Genomic DNA, 21,297 nt, shown 5'->3' on the forward strand with positions numbered 1-21,297 from the left:
ACGGTACGGAATTGCGGCCAACTGAAAAGTACTGGACCATCATAAAAACATCCTAAGAACAAAAAAATGGATTTCACGCAAAAAATGTTATTCCTGCTGTTGTACAAAACCTTATCAGTAGTCGATTTAGACTTCTTCATCCCTAGATGTACTTGAGAGTAGTGTTAAGAAGAAGGTTAGTTCAGTTAGGTTGGGGGTGATCAGGTTCTCTGGAAGTTTGGAGATAATCTGTTGAATGGGTGAATTTGGCCGAATATTGACTTGTGATGCAATTTGAGTCCGTATATACTTGATCTAGGGGTGTTTCCTCACGAAACTTTATTGGGTTCGCTATTAGCAACGTAGGTGTGGTTCGAAACTAACACGAATTTCAGTTCAATAACGTTGAAATGAAGTTCAAAACAGGGTAGAAACAAACGATTTAACAGCAATTTAGATGGAAACTGGGTTAGATTTAGCATCAAGCGAAAATGGCATGAGAAAGCCCCAAATCGGAACTAATAACTATACATCCTCTGGTTAAATACCTAACATGTCGTTCATATATTGAATGATTATTTGTAGGTTTCGCCGATTAATCATGTAGGTTTCGAATGATTATTTGTAGGTGAGTATAATCATGATGGTCATCGCAAATCTACCGAACATTCAGTAAATCGAACTTTTACTGAAATGATAACTGAATATTTGAAGTCTGTAAAATTATACCATCTGTCCATAAAAATAATGAATGGATCAATACATTTTTTTTCGTTTCTAATAATTTATTTTGAATCCACAATATTTGCGTATTGCTGTTTTCATGATTCAATCATAAATTCATAAAAACTTCTGCTATGTTAATGTTTTCAATGGATACACTTCGTTTGTGGCGATAAAAATATAAGTGTGGTGAACGGCATTTCTCGCCGTTACTGTTCTGAAGCAACAACAAAAAAAAACGTGTTGGACTGTCGATAGTCGAATACGTGATAAACTACGATTTTGTTCCAGCGATGATCGTGTGTGCCATTTACAAATTAATAGTAAGTAATGAGCTCACCCAACAGCGATTGCTCTACGGCTATATATCGGTAATCAACTAAGCCCCCAGCCCACCGAAAAAAAACATTTCTATAATAGGACTCATCAAATTAGTTAAATACATCTTTCATTGTTTTGTTTTTCGTAGATCGCCTTCAAATGAGTCGATGCCTTGAAAATTCAAGTTGTCACAAATCGAACCGCGATAAAATTAATTTTAATGAATGGATATCCAAAAAACTGACTTCGGATGCTGTGGTCACTATTCGACACTGTGTTAGCGCCTCCTCAGCAGTCATTATTTCGTTTATCGCTGTTTCGCGCGGGTGACATAACCAAAACAGCACACCGGTACATATTCCTACGTAGATACTTCGAATTCGAGATATGTAGGAAGCATAGAGCGCGTCCGCATTAATAGTAGTGACCGAACCAAACTAATTGCAAACCGCTAGCGAAGAAATAGCTCTTTCAGTTCAGCACGCGAATCATAAGCGGTATTTGTTTGAGCCTCTCTCGAGCCGCGAATCGGAAATAGTCCTGTAACGCATTAGCACACCTACCACCGATCGATGGCGTGTGCGCAATTGGATTCGCCTACGCACGCACCATCTGTCAACATTATTGTTTGGCATATTACCATATCGACTCACACTCGCGAAACTCGACTCTATACGATGCTGTCAACCCTAAACGCCCGTCATAGCATGTGTTTTGAATAGATTAAACTTTCACAATTGTGAACGAAACCGAAAAAAATAAGATCTACAAGAAGTTAAATTGCTTTTAAACTATTTGTTTACATCCATTGCACAGTGGTCCAGGAAGCAAAATTAGCAGGAAACAATTGTTTACGCTTTTATTATTGGGCTTAGAGATTTGAAGTCTTCGGCACATTAGTTGCAATTAATAAACTGCGTTTTTCGGCCATAGTGGTTTTAGGGTGGTCCTAAAGCAAACTATGAATTAAAAAATTATTTCAAAATCTGGATGAGATAGAACAATGCATCCTTCCACAATAATGTAGAGTAATCAATTTAAGGCAACTTTGTCGAAGATATTGGTTGTGTATCTTTAACCGTTTTTACATTAGAACGGTTTACATATCCTAAGTTTGGGTGGTTCTTAAAAAAACAGTTTTTATTCAATAACTTTTTCATTTGAATTTTCTCAATAAAGTAATGTTCTAAGAAATTCAGGAGCCTAGAAAGGCGCAACTTTTGGTGGAAGAAGATTTTTTTTATACTACCTGGTTCAATAGTTATGATAGATTTTAACAAAAAATACGCCTTTTTCTAAATAACGGTTTCCAAAAATGGCGCAACCCGAAAAAAAAAATTTCGATTGCATGTGATAGCTTATACATTTTTATATAATATGAGAAAAATTTGGAAAACAGTTATTTTTCTATCTCATTTAAATCAAATTTCCGTGCAAGTATTTTTGTACTTTATCATATAACATCTAGCTTAGTAATATACTAAGGAGTGTTAGAAAAAGGATATTTAATGACAAATATTTACAATCTATTCTTTGAACATTTGTCGTACGTATAATAAGATGTAACTTTTAAACTTTTTATCTTTCTCATAAAGAAAAGTTTTACAATCACTGTGAAAACTGATTTTTGAACAGAGGTTCATAGAGCCGAATATCATATACCAATTAAAAGTGTTTGTGTTTGTCACACTCAGTTTCAATGGGGATCTCAGAGAAATCTCCTAAATTTCATTTCATTTATATGCAATTACGTGGTGAAAAGCGCCAACAAATCAATTTCCATGTGTTTCTTATAAGTGGCCATGGGAAGGAAGGGGATTTTCCAAAACCACTTAGTAAAATTAATTTGAACAATATGTATAATCATATTACAATATTAGATGCCGTGTATTTGCTGGAAGGAAAACTTTGTTAGTATTTTTGTTTGTTTTGTTTTTCAGAGAAATGATGGGATCGGAAGTCATTAGAAGCCTTAAGAACAGATCTTCTAAATTGACCTGCCTGTTGAATTTTCTTGTATTATTTTCCGTAAATCTTCGAATGAATTTGTTTCTCGTTTCTGCTGCTTCTTCTGAGAACATTCCAATTGGAAGTATTGCATATTGTACAATAGCGACTCCATGCACAAGTAATTTGTGTACAGTTGGTGACAAAGCGTACCAACCATACAACTTGTTGTATAGTTCATGTGTACTGTTCGTATATATTCCGAAAGACACCACATCGATCTCCATTTTGCTGTTAATTAGACACGAAAGTTATTAACGATTTGTCGGGAACTTCTTCCCAAGCTTGCTTCATTTGTCGACGATCCGTAATGAAACTTAATCTTCCAAAAGAAGCAGTAGACTCGGATGATGATCCTTCCAAATACGAGTTCGGACTCTCTCCGCTTCATGCGTATATTCGCACTATGGAGTTGCTTCTCAAGATTTCTTATCGTTTGTGCTTGGAGAAACCAACGTGGAAAGTTTCAAAGAATAATAATGCAGTGAGTCATCATGAAAAATCTATCCGTTCGGCTCTTCGAGAGCAATTGGGTCTACAATCAGTGAACCTCGGCCAGGGGGAGGAAATTCAAAGCAAATAGTTGCTAAAATTACATGGACTGAATCATGATTTATTGGAAAGATTTTATGTTATACTATCACTAATTAATTAAATGGAGATCGATGTGGTGTCTTTCGGAATATATACGAACAGTACACATGAACTATACAACAAGTTGTATGGTTGGTACGCTTTGTCACCAACTGTACACAAATTACTTGTGCATGGAGTCGCTATTGTACAATATGCAATTCTTCCAATTGGAATGTTCTCAGAAGAAGCAGCAGAAACGAGAAACAAATGCATTCGAAGATTTAGAAAAAATAATACAAGAAAATTCAACAGACAGGTCAACTTGGAAGATCTGTTCTTAAGGCTTCTAATGACTTCCGATCCCATCATTTCTCTGGAAAACAAAACAAACAAAAATACTAACAAAGTTTTCCTTCCAGCAAATACACGGCATCTAATATTGTAATATGATTATACATATTGTTCAAATTAATTTTACTAAGTGGTTTTGGAAAATCCCCTTCCTTCCCATGGCCACTTATAAGAAACACATGGAAATTGATTTGCTGGCGCTTTTCACCACATAATTGCATATAAATGAAATGAAATTTAGAAGATTTCTCTGAGATCCCCATTGAAACTGAGTGTGACAAACACAAACACTTTTAATTGGTATATGATATTCGGCTCTATGGACCTCTGTTCAAAAATCAGTTTTCACAGTGATTGTAAAACTTTTCTTTATGAGAAAGATAAAAAGTTTAAAAGTTACATCTTATTATACGTACGACAAATGTTCAAAGAATAGATTGTAAATATTTGTCATGAAATATCCTTTTTCTAACACTCCTTAGTATATTACTAAGCTAGATGTTATATGATAAAGTACAAAAATACTTGCACGGAAATTTGATTTAAATGAGATAGAAAAATAACTGTTTTCCAAATTTTTCTCATATTATATAAAAATGTATAAGCTATCACATGCAATCGAACATTTTTTTTTTCGAGTTGCGCCATTTTTGGAAACCGTTATTTAAAAAAGGCGTTTTTTTTTTTGTTAAAATCTATCATAACTATTGAACCAGGTAGTATAAAAAAAATCTTCTTCCACCAAAAGTTGCGCCTTTCTAGGCTCCTGAATTTCTTAGAACATTACTTTATTGAGAAAATTCAAATGAAAAAATTATTGAATAAAAACTGTTTTTTTAAGAACCACCCAAACTTAGGATATGTAAACCGTTCTAATGTAAAAACGGTTAAAGATACACAACCAATATCTTCGACAAAGTTGCCTTAAATTGATTACTCTACATTATTGTGGAAGGATGCATTGTTCTATCTCATCCAGATTTTGAAATAATTTTTTAATTCATAGTTTGCTTTAGGACCACCCTAAAACCACTATGGCCGAAAAACGCAGTTTATTAATTGCAACTAATGTGCCGAAGACTTCAAATCTCTAAGCCCAATAATAAAAGCGTAAACAATTGTTTCCTGCTAATTTTGCTTCCTGGACCACTGTGCATTGTCATCGTAATGACTAAGGCACAACGAAACAATTGGACCTTATATGCATACGGTGCAGCTCGTTCAACTTCAATTAACATTCCGACGTTGAGTTCATCGTCATAAGCAAAAGACACACTGTTCAAGAAAGCTATGACTCTATCAACCCTGGTATAGGTTGATAAGGTCATTTTTTGTTGAATGATTTTCGGAGGAAGTCACCATGGTGTCCTGATTGAGATTATTTAGTAATTAGGCAGATACAATGTTCAAACGTATCTCACATCAAATGTACAGATACGATAAAATATGTTTTCTATCTAATATTCAATTCACTTTTACATTACATTTTTACAGTTGTTAGGCTAAAGTGTTGAAATTCAATTCAACTGTCATACAAATCTCAGAAACCATTTATGTGCCATAACCATTGATTTCACTTGCACTAGGGAATACTCATCGCCGAATAATTCACCACTTGAAAGTCGAAAGTGGCCACAGCAACCGTCAAGCGATTTGTTGTTCTTTCAAGTCAGCCAGCACGACCTTCCAGCGTCCGTCGGTAATGGATGGGAAAACGCGTTTTTCCTGATTGGTGCGTATGGTAGAAAACCGACAAATATATTCTCACGCGTAAAACTATATCTCAATTAGACTGCAGAGCCGAACGACACACCGCGGAGTGAATTGGTCATTTTAGTGGTGCCTGGTTGTGGTACATGTATGTTCCGATGCCCTTTACACTTTCGGTGCTCGTCATGATGGCGAGTACCGCATGTTGCCTCGAGGAAATCTGTTCAGGGAAAATTGATCTTGAATTGGGCAACGGGGACGTCGTGATTAGACACGATAATTGCTGTGAGAAATCTTGCTGGTTCGAATGGCTCACGAACCAATCTCCTGTGAATTTACAGATATGAAGTTAACTGGAACGAACTTGACCAGACAATCGAGTTTATTGTGTGTTCTTTATTTGTATCATATGTAGTTAAAGGTAAATTTGGCCAGTCGTTTTCATGCACCGCAGAGTTTTGGGAATTCAACAAAACAATTTTCCATAGCATTTTGTTTATTACGTTATAAAATATTTCTACTGAACGAAATATTTTTTTCCGAAAAGTATTAGCGATCAAGATTTAAGTAGAAGAAACACAATTCAGCCCTGTCATTGCATCGTGATAAAAAGCCAAAGGAAAGGAAAGTAAGTTTCATAGATGAAACTCAAACTGGTACAAAATTATTCGCAATGAATTGAAAAATGATGTCTCTGCTTATAAATTTTCGTGCAAGATAAACTTTTTTTTTTATATCGTTTATTTATACCCGGCTTTAACCAAGTTGCGGTCGTTCGCCGGGAAGATAAACTTCTTACCTTATTACTATATGAATTTTTACGTTCAATTTTGCTAGACTAAAAAATCATAGCATGACTGGCTAACACTAGCGATTCTACCAATACTAAAAATTTATACAAATCCTTTGGTTCGAACATACAAGAACTAAATTATAAGCATACAAATATTTTGTCAGTAAATTTGAAAACAAATAACTTCGATTATTAAGTGGAATCTGCTGAAGCCGCAATATGTAACTCGAGATGAAAGGTTTTTGTACGAGGGCTTGTACGAAAAAGTAGATTTGACCTGATCTCATCATAATATTACTGTTTTGATTTTTTTTTTTATTCAAGAATATAATGTTTAAGGCACACTGCTTAAGCTCTAAGATGCCAAGGGATTTTACTAATTTTAATTTACGACTAACTTAAAACTAGGGTTGTATCATTGAGTAATGTCATATTTGGGTCGCAATGGTTGACTTTGGCAGATCCAGCCTTCAGCTGGTGATCGGCAGTGGCCGTTGAATTGAATATTTCATGAGAGTCTTCCATATGGCGTTGGTGAATGTTCATGTTGGCCGCATTCTTCGGTCCGTGTGGGTCCGCGGGAAACACCCCCAGGTTACGAATACCCGGCGGGTGGCCCGCATGCTGTTGGTAAGTTTCCGTGGGCGATGATGGTGTTGTTACAGAAGAAAATGAAAAAAAAAATAGCGAAGTAAATATTGCGGAAAACGGAGTAAAAAGGGGATATGGGAATGAAATGACTAAAACGACAGAGATCTAATTAGTTGACATCGAGATGGTGAAGAGACGGGGAGGGGGGAAGCGAAAAGGTTAGTGACAGCACAAAGATCTTGTTAGTTCCGATGAAGATGGTGGACAGATGAGGAATCGGGATAATCGGCGGAAGTTAGTGTCGAACCTGCAGGTGAAAATTATTCTTAGCCACAGTTGAAACAACGTCGATAAATAGGAGGAACTTTCTAAGCCAGATGTAACAGATTACACTTGTATATTAATGTGTTTGAGAAACTCGTATATCAAAAGCATATATGAGCTATCCCGACTCGCCAACACATCCCGAACCGGAACTTCAGGCGGTCTACCTCGGGCCCTGAGGGATTCCAGTAGCTTCGACCTGGCGTCGCGATACTCTACGCACGACCACACGACATGCTCGATGTCCTGATAACCGTCGCCACAGGTGCAGAGCCCGTTCTCCACGATCCCGATACGCCGGAGATGTGCGTTGAATGTATAGTGATTTGACATGAGCCGTGACATAACGCGAATGAAATCACGACTCACGTTCATCCCCTTGAACCACGGTTTCGTTGATACCTTAGGAATAATGGAGTGTAGCCATCGTCCCAGTTCGTCATTCGTCCATGAAGTTTGCCAACTTTCGAGAGTTTTCTGACGAGAAATACTGAAAAATTCATTGAAGCAGATTGGTCTTTCATAAATATCACCTTCTAATGCGCCCACCTTAGCCAATGAGTCTGCCTTTTCATTTCCCGGAATGGAACAATGCGAAGGGACCCAGACTAACGATATTGAATAAGACCGTTCAGATAAAGTTCTCAAGTGTTCCCGTATTTTCCCCAGAAAATAAGGGGGGTACTTTCCTGGCTTCATTGCCCGGAGAGCTTCTATTGAGCTTAGACTGTCCGTGACAATGAAGTAATGGTCTTTGGGCGAGGTTTCAATGATCTCGAGGGTGTACTGAATAGCAGCTAATTCTGCGACGTAAACTGAAGCCGGATCACTGAGTTTGTACGAAGCGGTGATGTTTTGATTGAAGATACCGAAGCCTGTGGACTCGTTGATGTTTGATCCGTCAGTGTAAAACACCTTTTCACAGTTGACTGTTCTAAATTTATTATAAAAAATATTTGGGGCCACTTGAGGGCGCACGTGATCCGGAATTCCACGAATCTCTTCTCTCATGGAAGTATCGAAAAACACAGTAGAATCAGAAGTATCCAAGAAATGAGCACGGTTGGAAACAAACGAAGAAGGATTAATATTCTGAGCCATGTAATCAAAATACAAGGACATAAAACGGGTTTGAGAATTGAGCTCAACTAACCTTTCGAAATTTTCAATCACCAGAGGATTCAAAATGTCGCATCGAATGAGTAAACGATATGAGAGATCCCAGAACCGGTTTTTCAATGGGAGAACGCCCGCCAGCACTTCGAGGCTCATCGTATGAGTCGATTGCATGCAACCCAAGGCAATACGCAAACAACGATACTGAATTCTTTCCAGCTTGATGAAATGAGTGTTCGCCGCGGATCGGAAGCAAAAGCATCCGTATTCCATCACGGACAATATCGTTGTTTGGTACAGCCTGATCAGGTCTCCTGGATGGGCACCCCACCACGATCCGGTTATTGTACGAAGAAAGTTGATTCTTTGTTGGCATTTTCGTTTCATATACCTAATGTGACATCCCCATGTGCCTTTGGAGTCGAACCAGACCCCGAGATATTTAAATGTGAAGACCTGAGCTATGTTTTCACCCCCTAGTTGAAGCTGTAGTTGTGCTGGTTCTCGCTTCCTTGAAAATACAACCAGCTCAGTTTTCTCCGTAGAGAACTCGATACCCATTTGAAGAGCCCATGTGGATAAGTTGGCAAGAGTATCTTGTAACGGCCCTTGCAGATCGCCAGCTTTGGGTCCTATAATAGACACAACGCTGTCATCGGCAAGTTGTCTTAGCGTGCAAGATGTGTTGATACATTTATCGATGTCGTTTACGTAAAAATTGTATAAAAGGGGGCTTAAGCATGAGCCCTGAGGAAGACCCATGTAACTGAATCGTATTGTCGACAAATCACCATGCGCGAAGTACATGTGTTTCTCAGACAATAGATTATGTAAAAAGTTGTTCAAAACTGGCGAAAGACCATGCTGATGCAGCTTCTCAGATAGGATGTTTATGGAAACTGAGTCAAAAGCCCCCTTGATGTCTAGGAAAACTGACGCCATTTGTTCCTTACGAGCAAATGCCATTTGAATTTCGGTTGAGAGCAACGCCAAACAATCGTTCGTTCCTTTGCCTCTGCGGAAACCAAATTGTGTATCTGAAAGTAAGCCATTAGTTTCGACCCAATTGTCTAGACGGAAGAGAATCATTTTTTCGAACAATTTCCGGATACAGGAAAGCATTGCAATCGGCCGATACGAATTGTGATCGGTGGCTGATTTTCCTGGTTTTTGAATGGCGATCACTTTCACTTGTCTCCAGTCATGTGGAACAATGTTGCCCTCAAGGAACTTATTGAATAAACTCAACAAGCGCCTTTTGGCGGGGTCAGGCAGATTTTTCAACAAGTTGAATTTTATTCTGTCTAATCCCGGGGCTTTATTGTTACATGACAAGAGTGCAAGTGAGAGTTCTACCATCGAAAACGGTGTTTCGTTTGTGTTTGTTGTCGCGGCGCGGGTGATCTTCTGTTCCGGTACAGAGTCTGGGCATACTTTTTTAGCGAAATCGAATATCCAGCGGTTGGAATATTCCTCGCTTTCATTCGTGGTGTTATGATTGCGCATTCGTCGGGCTGTGTTCCAAAGAGTGCTCATAGATGTTTCTTTCGTTAAGCCGTCTATAAACCGACGCCAGTAACCGCGTTTCTTGGCTCTAATCAAGTTCTTAGTTTTAACGTCTAACGCCGCGTAATTCCGGTAATTATCAGGTGTTCCATTTTTTCTGAATATTTTATACGCGGAGGCTCTCTCCGCGTTTAAATTTGTGCACTCTTTGTCCCACCACGGGTTGGGAGGACGGATGTTAGTTTTCGCGCCGGGTACACGTTTCGTCTGAGCTTGAGTCGCGGTGTCGAGAATCAAGCCAGCCAAAAACGTGTACTCTTCCTCCGGAGGAAGTTGTTGAGTTCTTTCAAGTTTCTCAGATATCGAGGTCGCATAGCTATTCCAATCAATATTTCGTGTGAGGTCGTACGAAACATTGATTGTCTTCGATGGTTTTGAGCCGCTGGTGATTGATATTACGATCGGTAGGTGATCGCTACCGTGGGGATCAGGAATTACCTCCCACGTGCAATCCAACCGTAGCGATGTCGAGCAAAGGGATAAATCCAGCGCACTTGGTCTTGCTGGTGGTGCAGGAATCCGTGTCATTTCTCCCGTATTCAATATTGTCATATTGAAGTTATCGCAGATATCATGGATCATAGCTGATCTGTTATCATCGTGAAGACAGCCCCATCCCGTACCGTGTGAGTTAAAGTCTCCCAAAACCAACGTCGGTGCGGGAAGGAGCTCAATGATATCACTGAGTCGCCGATGCCCAACCGAGGCTCTTGGGGGAATGTAGATGGAAGCAATACAAAGGTCCTTACCTTTGATTGTAACATGACATGCGACAACTTCAATACCTGGTATCGAGGGGAGGTTAATTCGATAAAAAGAATAGCACTTTTTGATCCCTAAAAGTACTCCTCCGTAGGGATCATCTCGATCCAAGCGAATAATGTTAAAATCGTGGGAGTTTAAGGGTATTTCAGAAGTTAACCAAGTTTCGCACAATGCAAATGCGTCACATTTCAGATTATTCACTAGAAATTTAAATGAATCTATTTTTGGGATAATACTTCTACAATTCCACTGTAAAACAGTGATTAGATCCGTGACCTCGGTGGATGATTTAGCCATCGAAAGATACAATCGCTGAAAGAAGGGGCCAATTTGCAGTCAACTGCTTCAAATATGTTTTTACTGTAGGCATGAAAGCAATTAAAATGCTTCTAAGAGGGTCTGAAATATTGAAAGTTGTAAAAATCCAGTCCACAACATCAGAAAACTTGATAAGTCCAGCACCTAGTTGGTTCTCTGGTGGATTTTTAGGGACGCTTGGGGATTTTGTAGTCCCTGGAAGTGGTGGGAATTCCATCTCGGAATTGAGTTTTCCGAGACCAGGAGCTTTTTGCTTCGGTGATTTTTCCCGATTCCCGTTAGCTGTAACTTTTCGAAGCCCTTCGGAAGACACCTTCGAACCCTTACTAGGTAGCTTATGAGAAGATTTATTCATTCTTTTCCTACAGCTATGAGGGACCGCTGAAGATGGACCTTCCAAAGGGTCGTCAAAATCGCTCTCGTCAGTCGACAAGCAGGCATATGGATTCGTTGTCTGTTTAGGAGGGGTGGCACTTTTAAGCATCTCTGCGAAGGAACGCTTGGAGTGCTCCTTTAGGGAACGCTTCATTCGATCACCTCGCAGTTTGTAAGCGGGACAATCAGAGAGGTCATGTGGACCCTCCTTACAGTAGAGACACTTTTCAGCATCCTTACCGCAAGAGCCGTCCGCATGAGCTTCCCCACAGTTAGCACAACGTGGCTTATTGCTGCAATGGGTAGCTGTATGCCCCAGTTGTTTGCAATTGGTACAATTCATTATCCGGGGTACAAATAAACGAACAGGCAAACGAACCCGGTCCAAGAGGATGTAGTTGGGCAGAGCAGTGCCGGCGAAGGTCACACGATAAGAGTCTGATTGGGGATAAGACTTTGTTCCATCCCCTGCGATCGATACTGAATGCAATCGCTTGCAATCCAGTATCTTGACATTCTTAAGTGAGGGGTCTTTAAAACAACCCGCCCCGTACTTAAGAATATCCTCGCAAGTCAAACTCGAATCGGTGACCACACCGTCGATTTCTACTTCGCGAGCGGGCACGTAGACGCGGTACTCCTGCGTAAAGGGATCCTTTTGAACAAGCTCATTAGCCTGTTTAGAGCTGGTAAACAGGACCCTGAGCTTGTCTGGCCGTATTCTATCAATACTTTTTATAGTATTATATCGCGAAAACAGGTCTTGCGATATTTTTAAAAGATTTAATTTTTTTTCTCTTGATTTGGTCCGGAAATAGACCGCGTAAGGCCCGGCCGGTAGTGCGAGCCCATCAGGATAGCTCTTTATGCGGGACATTTTACAGACAAGGGAAGTCTCCATTTGAACATCGGGAGCGGGGGGGCCAGGACTTAAATTAGACATGTCGCGGAACTACTTCCGCGCAGAAACAAGTAATTCGGGGGGAAATATAATGGTCAAAAACGAATAATCGAAGTAGCGGTACTTAACTTAAGATCCAACGGGGGACACCAAGCTGGTCTTCGTCGGTCGGCGTATCGCCGCTTTGATGATGTGCAAAAAACCTCCGAGAGGAAAAAGCACACTTATTTATAATCCTCACACAATGGCCGCTTGTTTATAATCCGCACACTTGGCCTTGATCGCCGAAACAATAACCGGCTAACGGTACCGTTTCGATCCACCGCTCACAATAAGGCACTGTTCTATTATATAATGCGAAAAAAACCTCTCAGAGGAAAAAGCACTATTGTCTATCACACAATATCGTTTCGATCGTCCGACCACTTTATCACACACACACAACTGGTTTTCAATGCTCGGAAGGTTGAAACGGCAATGATTACTGTTTTGATGACAGACTAAAACCAAGATTATATGTTGATGGAGGCTTCAACTACGTTGAATCGGTTACAGAGCCAACGTATGTATTTAATGGCCAAAACTAAATTTACGTAGAAATTACGGTACAGTTTTGTGCCCAATTTAGAAGATTTTTGTTTCCTGCATCGTCCCTTTATGCAAACGCTTGAAATTTTAAACACCCATCACACTACAACCGAAAGTCGGATTCAAATGGAATTAAATAGTGTTCTATGGCAGCTATACCCAACCTGTGGCTCGCGAACCCCTGAGGGACCTCAAATCGTGGGCAACTTTTTTTCTGGTAACAATTATTTCTATCAGTGCGTATTGTTGTGTTGCCCCAAACTTAATATAATGAAGGTTTTTGTCGAAATAATGCTCCTGTTGTCGATTTCTCAATATTTTTCATATGGAGAGACTAGTAGGGTCTTGTAGTCGTTTTGATGACGATTCTGCCGCAACTAGTTCTAATTCGAATACATCCAAACTATGTTGCAACAATAGCACGAAAATGTTCTGTATGTTACACTGATTAAAACAAGATTATATGGAAGTTTCTTCATAACATAATTAGTTACCAAATAGTTATTTAGGTTTCCAAGCACAACATCTTCTGTCATGTTGAACTAATTATCATATAGAGGTTATCGTTACTTATTTCAAAGATATATTTAATCACAGCTTTGCATTTGATTACTTGTTGAAACCATTTTAAAACGTATGTACACACTGTTATTGTGAATTGATATTGCAATAATATAGATATTACAAGATAATAACATATAATTTCTGCACTGATTCAGAGAGCTATCAGTTGGTTTTTGCAACGTAAAGAGTTGACTTGACTTGAATATTTCTAACGGATTTATGGAGTCGCAAGAAATCTATGACAGAAATAAAACAAGAATATTACTGTTTTCAAAATTAATTTTTGATAAAAATAATAAGTGGCTGAATAGTTATTATTCTTCTATGCACTACCAAAAAACAGGAAGAAAACAACAAATGAATTAAACATTATATATAAGCATTAAAAATAATAACAAATAAAGATTTAGAGTACGAGGATTGCTTCTGACTCAACAGTTCAAAAATGTTTGTAAAATTTGTTCGTCGTATTAAATTTGTAATTTCAATAACTATTCTGCACTTGTTGTTGCAAGAAAAGCATTCTGGATTCATTCAATGTTTACAATCACGTCGGTGATCAAATTTAAGTAGTTAACTTGAAAACAAGTTATTTTCATGCTAAGTAATGATAAGTTATTTAAGTAAGAAAATTGTAACGTAACAACTGATCCCAAATATGTCGCTAATCTTTAGTCAAAAACTACACTTTTAGAGTGACGCAAGTGATTAGTTGTTAATAACAATCACTCAATTTCATCAACAAAAATCGGTAAACTGTAAAATAAACTACATCGACAAAAATTGTTACTTAGATGGTATTCCTCAGGGTAATCATTACTGCCCATTCCTCTTTTCAATTTATTGAAATGACTCAAATCTCTCGAAGTTAACTCTCAATTGTTCAATAACGGTGAGACTGACGCACGGAAAGAAATCCGTTACTGCTGTCATGATTAGAAAATCATGAAACCAATCATTTTAACTTATCATGAGATCAAAAACTCTTCTCCCATGAAAACTAATCATGGTTCGAAAATGCGTTACTTGAAGAATGCATTTCTTTCAAAGCGCGTAACTCTAATTTTCTACCCGGATATCACTTTGAACCCTCTGCCTTAAGTGATGTGATAGATTAATAGATTAATGGTAAAGCAAAAAGTAGACATTGTAAAGCAAGACCTACTGAAAATGTTTACTTGATCCTGAAGCATGTTATTTAATAATCGTGTTGTTTCACCCACCAGCAGATAGAGAATTAAACATAACATAAAAAGAAAGATAATGAACCGAAAATTGACATCATAAGAGACTAAGCACGGCTACGCTTTCCATTTGACAAACATCAATGTTACATTTTGTTCGAATGTATTCTTACATATTTGATGTGATCGTTGTTGCTAGAATAATATTCCGAGAGCTAGCGTTTAATTCGATTGTGAATTTGGAACACCATCTAACGAAAATCAGAAAAATATTTTGTTCAACCACTTTGATTAATTTGTTTCATAGATATAACAACACAAGCTGTATTGATTCACCTAAATCTTATAAATAAAACGATTTTTTTCTTTAATTCGACATAGAGTTTCTTTTTAAGAGGTTTGATTCACACGTGTTTTTCATGCAGTTCGTTTAAGTGTTTAAATTCTGAAACACAAAAACAAAACTGAATCAATGAACGCAAGTATACACGTTATCTATTGCGTCGTCGCTTTTTTCAAAAACAGAATATTTTAATTTTAAAAGAAGTTCGTCGTGCTGTTCCCTGAATTTATGTTGCAAAAATGACCATCGTTGCAAAATCACACATGACGCCTGAATTTATGTTGCAAAATTACCATTGTAGCAGAAACACGCCTGAAATTATACCCAACAACGTTAAGTGCGTTACGTTTAAATTTCAGCGAAATCAGTCCGAATGGATCATGCTCCGAGAAAGTTATTTTAATCATGGTGTATTATCTTAACATGAAAATATATTTTTTCCCCAAATCATGACTCATTTCTAGAATCGGAATTTTGCCAGTGCGGTACAAACAAGAACCAAGTATAACTCATGGTTTGAGATCAGTTTAGAGACTTTTGAATACTATTGAAAATAACTATATAAAAATTCCATTGAAAGCAGCAAATTTATACCCCTGTATCATATCATATAACCCCGGGTTGGCGGTTTCAATGCATAAGGCAGTTGCCATATGTGCGAGTCCCGACCTAGAAGTATTCATAGCAGGCGCGTAGCCAGAGAAAATTTTCGGGGGAGGTTTTAGAACATGGTGATAAATGAACCCCTAAAACCCCCCCCTGTGTACGCGCCTGATTCATAGTGGCAGTAGGATCGTAGTACTAGCATACGATGATTCTGTACGCTTAGGATGCGAAGTCTGTTGAAACAGAAAGGCCAAATTCTTTAAAAGGAATGTAATGCCAAGACTTCGCTTTTTGATCATATCAATTCAAAAATTCCCAAAAAATGAAAAATTTAGGGACGAGACATTTTGCATTAACTTACTTTCTGGAAAGACAACGATTCGTCACTTTCCTCCATATGTGTGGCGGAGTTGGAGATTTGGGCTGGTATGAGGTCTAGGAATCGTTCTAAGCTAGCGATACTACCATGGGATAAGATTCAAACAAAAATTGAAAACTTTCATCATATAATGAGAAAAAAATTAAATAAAAACAAGAACGATCTAACCGGCTAAACCATTAATAGTAATTCTCTGTAATACCAACCTGACACACAAAAGATCGGTAATGATAAGGGGCTGTCCATAAAAGACGTCACGCCGCAAGGGGGAGGGGGGTGTTTCATAAAACGTGACCTTTAGTGACAGGGGGGAGGGGGGGAGGTTTTTGGAATGTGATGTCCAATATTTTCAACGAGCGCATTTTTGAAATTCCTAATTATATTACTGCTTTGCCCTATTTCCTGAAAAAATCTCCACAATAAACGTTTACATTCTATAGGAAAACGTGTATTTGTTGATGTAAAAGCTTCTTCTTGTAAATTCGGAAATGAGTGATGCAGGAAATCATTTCTGTTGTGATCAGTAAAAGTACACGGAGGAGCGAGTAAATTAACGAAATTAATAAATTTTGCCTAATATGAGAAAAATAGAAAAAGATGCCTTCAAACAGTTTAACTTAAGTTATGCACTGACAATTTTTTAGTAATTTGATTTTCTAGCATTGATAATAGTATATCATAAGAATTTCTCTTATCTTATTCTGATGCAGTTTATTCAATTATACTCCATTTGAAAAAGGGCGGGAGATCAACGATTTCAGACGTAGAACATGTCATGTCTTATCTTGATCATATGTGATTTTACTCCACCAACAAGCTTATCGAATCATCCAATGATTGAACTTTTACTGATCAACTAATAATGAAAAGATTCTCCGGCAGTGATCTCGTTTTGATGAGGTTTTGGTCTTTATTTTCTCAGCCCTGTATGCTACACTAAGGAAATATTATTCTTTACCTAAAACAATAATATATCTGTTACCCCTAGGAGGTATAAAACAGATGATTTAAATGTTTCATCAATTCCAACCAAATACTTTTGTTAATTTATATAATTGATATTAATAAAATAATTCCGATGATTTTGTAGATTTAGGGATATTTTTTAATCTAATGACAGCATGTAATAAATCGATTTTTCCCTCATATTTGTATGGTTTGTCGTACATATTGAGAATTTATTGAGATGAATTTTATTTATTTTGAATTTGTGACACGTGACATAGGGGGGGTGGGAGGTCTTTGCTTCTGTGACAATTTGTGACAAAGGGGGGATGGGGAGTCAAAAATCGTCAAAAAAAGCGTGACGTCTTTTATGGACAGCCCCTAAGGAGACTTCATGAGTCACTCTTTAACTATATATTACGTTAGCAAAAGTTAATTTTTCAAAAAAAATGGAAATAAGCGAATAATATTCGCGTCCGGCGCAGACGCCTACTGCGATCTTTTTCTCTCATAATACTTTCTCTTGGTTCTTGAAAGAAAATATTTAACTTTGAGGTAATGATGGAAACATTCATCAAACTTAAAACCGAAACTAGGCGGAATAGACTGACTATAAATACGTTGAAAACAGCATACATGAATGAAAAAGGCTCTAGAGAGAAATAATGCTTTTCACACTACGAATAACGCATCACTAGATGAAGCATGGATCCATCACTTCACATCGGAATCAGAACAATCGTCATCTGAGGCCGTAAAGATATCAGAAAGCAGTGTGTTCACAATTATGAATAAACATTTGAGCATGAGAAAGCTCTCCAGAGCAATGAATGGGTATGTTTACAAGTAATAAATCAGATTTTTTCGCTTCGATATGTGACAATAGATGAAACATGGATCCATTCCTACACTTCGGAATCAAAATGATGATCATCTAAGTAGACTGTAACCGGTGAACCACGTCCAAAGCGTCCGAAGGCACAGTAGTCAGCTGAGAAGGTTATGGCTTCAGTATTTCAGAATGCACGTGGTACAATCTTCATCGACTATCTTGAGAAAGGAAAAACAATCAATAGCGAATAATCTACAGCATTGTTAAATTGTTTCAATGCAAACAGGTAAAACAACCTCATATGTCGATGAAAAAGGCCACTGTTTCGTAAAGACAACGCACTGATTCACAAGTCGATGGGAACGATAGTTAAATTGAACGAATTACACTTCGTATAGTCCTCGATTTGGCCCTCAGTAACTACTTGCTATTCGCTGATCTCAAAAAATACTCGCCGGTAAGATATTTGAAGAAGCAATTTCTGAAGCCTATTCTGAGGCAAAAGAATAGTTAGAGGAGCATGGGAATGATTGTATTGCTCTTGAAGGAGATTACTTAGATAAATATAATCGATTTCTGACAAAAAAATGTATTTCTTAGTTAGTCACACGACTTTTTGAATAATATGTTATTGATAGGCGATGAGGATGTCAATGTCGAGTTCGTGTATTTTGGACTGCAGAGGCGTATTCCAGCAGAAAATCATGGACTAAGGATAACCATTGGTTGCTTGCAAAACCAAGCCGGTTGGAATAAAAAGAAGAGGAACACTGCGAGCAGATTGGATTGGATGAGCAACTATGGACCGAGTTGGAGTTAGAGGTAAGAGATCACTCGAACTTATTGCCGCTTCCATGTCGCTTTCGAAAGTATCACCTGTTACAATTTATTCCTTGCAAACGGATTACTTCGTGGGATTCTACATCATTTCAAAAGGATATTCTTTAAAAGTCACAAGTAAACATGATTCTCCGTTCGGTAGCTCCTCTGAATTCCTCTGTTGATATGATTGTTGGCAGTTACCGACAAGTTTAGTTACACGAGCCAATTTAATTTACAAAATGATGAGTTTATCTTTGTGAGCATCGTCCACTTTTGTTTTCTTTTTTCGATATTCATGGTCAAAGGAATCGCCTAGCCAGTACATCAAATTGTTAACCGGCCATTCAATCAACTCCGACTGAATTCACAGCCGGTTATAAGTATACAAGATAACTAGCATATGAGACCTCTTGATCATGGACTAGGCTTTTTTACAATCTTACAATAAAAAGCGTATTTGAGCTGTAAATCGAGAATGCATTGAGAATCTGTCACTAACCGCTTTGCTATATGTAAAATAAGTTTTTCTAGCGTCTTATCACATCATCAATAAATAACGTAGTATCGTACTAAACTAGAATGGATGCAAGTTGGGTTGTTTCTAGTTTTAATTGTCTTTAAAATTTAACCACTTCCCAGGGACTGTTTTCAAGAAATCCGCAAGCTATATTTTAAAATAAGAAATTAGGAGTTATAATAATGGGCTACCGGCCTAGTATATATTTTATAAGTTGATTTAATGGCATCTGTCTAGTGAAAATACGTAGGTATTTTTGCGTCAATTCGAAAAAGGATTATATGCTTTCAATTTTGTTTATTATTTGATTGTTTTTATCTTTGCTTACTTAGTCAAAGTTATAACTAATAGATATGTTCAAAAAAAATTAAATTTTTCTCCATTTCACATATTCAAATACATTTTTGCGAGAAAGGGTATGAATGTACTCAGTACTTGATGCATAGTAATACTGTGATTGAAGAAATTTAATTAATGTGTTCATTTGTGTTAGATGTGTTATTATTTATTTTTTTACTTATTAGAAATCTTCAATATAACCCAATTTCTTATAACAGCAGAACGCCAAACAAAACTTGAGCGTGATAATCGACTGATTTTCAGTTGAATTTTCATTCAGTTGAAGCATCTATCTTAGTTTGTATCTTTAGTAAAAGAAATAGTTAGATTTCCTGTAATATTTCCAGTAATTAAACCTATCGCAGTCTAGTGTAATCAATAGCATTTATATCCTGTAAGTTGATGATTAGAAACGAAAATAGCAATAAAATTTGTACATAAAAATTCACTTACATATGATATGGTCGAAATGAAGGTCCGGCAACTAGATTTCAACGATTCAGAAAACAGTCGAAGTAACGCTTGTGCGATCCGTTCCTACGTGGAATACTCTGCGTATTGTCACAGTGATGATTTTTGTACTGCAATCTAGATGAAACTGCAATAGAGCATTTAATTTGAAAGCCTGTTTTTTGCTCTTATGTTGAATAACGAATGTGATTTCCTCTGCACAATTGAAAATCAATCAAATCACATCCATTTTTTCCAATGCACAACCCAAAACAAGTAGCTCACATAACGAAAAATCACACAGGCTTTCAAAATTCAACTTTTTCTTGCCAATTAAACATTCTCCTTCGTCATCTTCTTCGGCTTTCTTCAGACGGTTCGCTCACCCACCCCTTTCACTGGTCCAACTAGCCGACGAAAGTGCGTCCCACAACCGTTGGTCAGCTATAGCTTCGAACTTGGTGGTCACAATCAAGAAACTTGGTAGCAGCAAACCACGGGTTTATTTTTTTCATTCACTTGCACTAGGACCACAACATCATACACTCGGCGGAATGCTGGAATCTGACCAACGTACAAACCCAGTACCGGTAAAACCGTCACAGTAAAAACTGCACTCAAAACAACTGCGACGAAGGCGACGAACTTCAGGCTAGCAAGCAAACTTGAACCATCAACATCACTCGTAAAGGCACCACTGAGAAATGATGGGCGCTGTGAATGTGATGTGTGTGATACGATGAGACTTTGCGCGAGTCGCGACCATCGCTAGGAACCCGTTTTCTTCTGCTACAGCCAAGAGTAACGGCAGAGCAGAAGCCCGCCACTGCCAGCAGCCGAAAGAGAGAACAACAAATAGGAAAGAGAAACATGAAACCATGATCGTGCCGTGAACCGAGCGAAACGAAGCGAAGGCGTGCTTCGTTCGTAGGTCGCGTTTGTTTTTAACGGTGCCGAGACTGTGTGTGTTGCATGCGTGAAGGTGTGTAAACATAAAAAAATATGAACATTCAGCACACTGCCTACCGAGCATGCCGCTTTCGGTGCTAGCGCGCGAGCCTGCGTGAGCATGCGATTATGTGCCTTCCTAGTGGTGTGGGTGAAAATTGATAAACACCAGTTGATTCGAAGCGAGCCACTAGAAAAATGCACCGACAGTGGATTAATAGTTAAAGAATGTACCGAATGAGACACATTCTTAAATTTGCTTATGTTTTTGGATAAAAGTGATTACTCCAAATATCTATCAAATGTCGATGTTCTCCGGTGTAGTGAATCTTTGAAAGTGTGTAACATAATCAATGAGAACGCT

General features: G+C 38.0%; 1 protein-coding gene across 1 annotated transcript in view; it reads right to left on the bottom strand.

Moving 5' to 3' along the window:
• The window catches only part of LOC131425250 (uncharacterized), a 166,111-nt gene extending 145,376 nt beyond the window's left edge, over positions 1–20,735 (bottom strand). The window contains exon 1 of the mRNA XM_058586984.1: positions 19,989–20,735. The gene's annotated coding sequence lies outside the window, so the exon portion shown is untranslated. The remainder of the gene's footprint in view (positions 1–19,988) is intronic.
• Between the last annotated feature and the right edge of the window lie 562 nt (positions 20,736–21,297).

This window comes from Malaya genurostris, chromosome 1 (assembly GCF_030247185.1).
Source record: "Malaya genurostris strain Urasoe2022 chromosome 1, Malgen_1.1, whole genome shotgun sequence".
Lineage (NCBI taxonomy): Eukaryota > Metazoa > Arthropoda > Insecta > Diptera > Culicidae > Malaya > Malaya genurostris.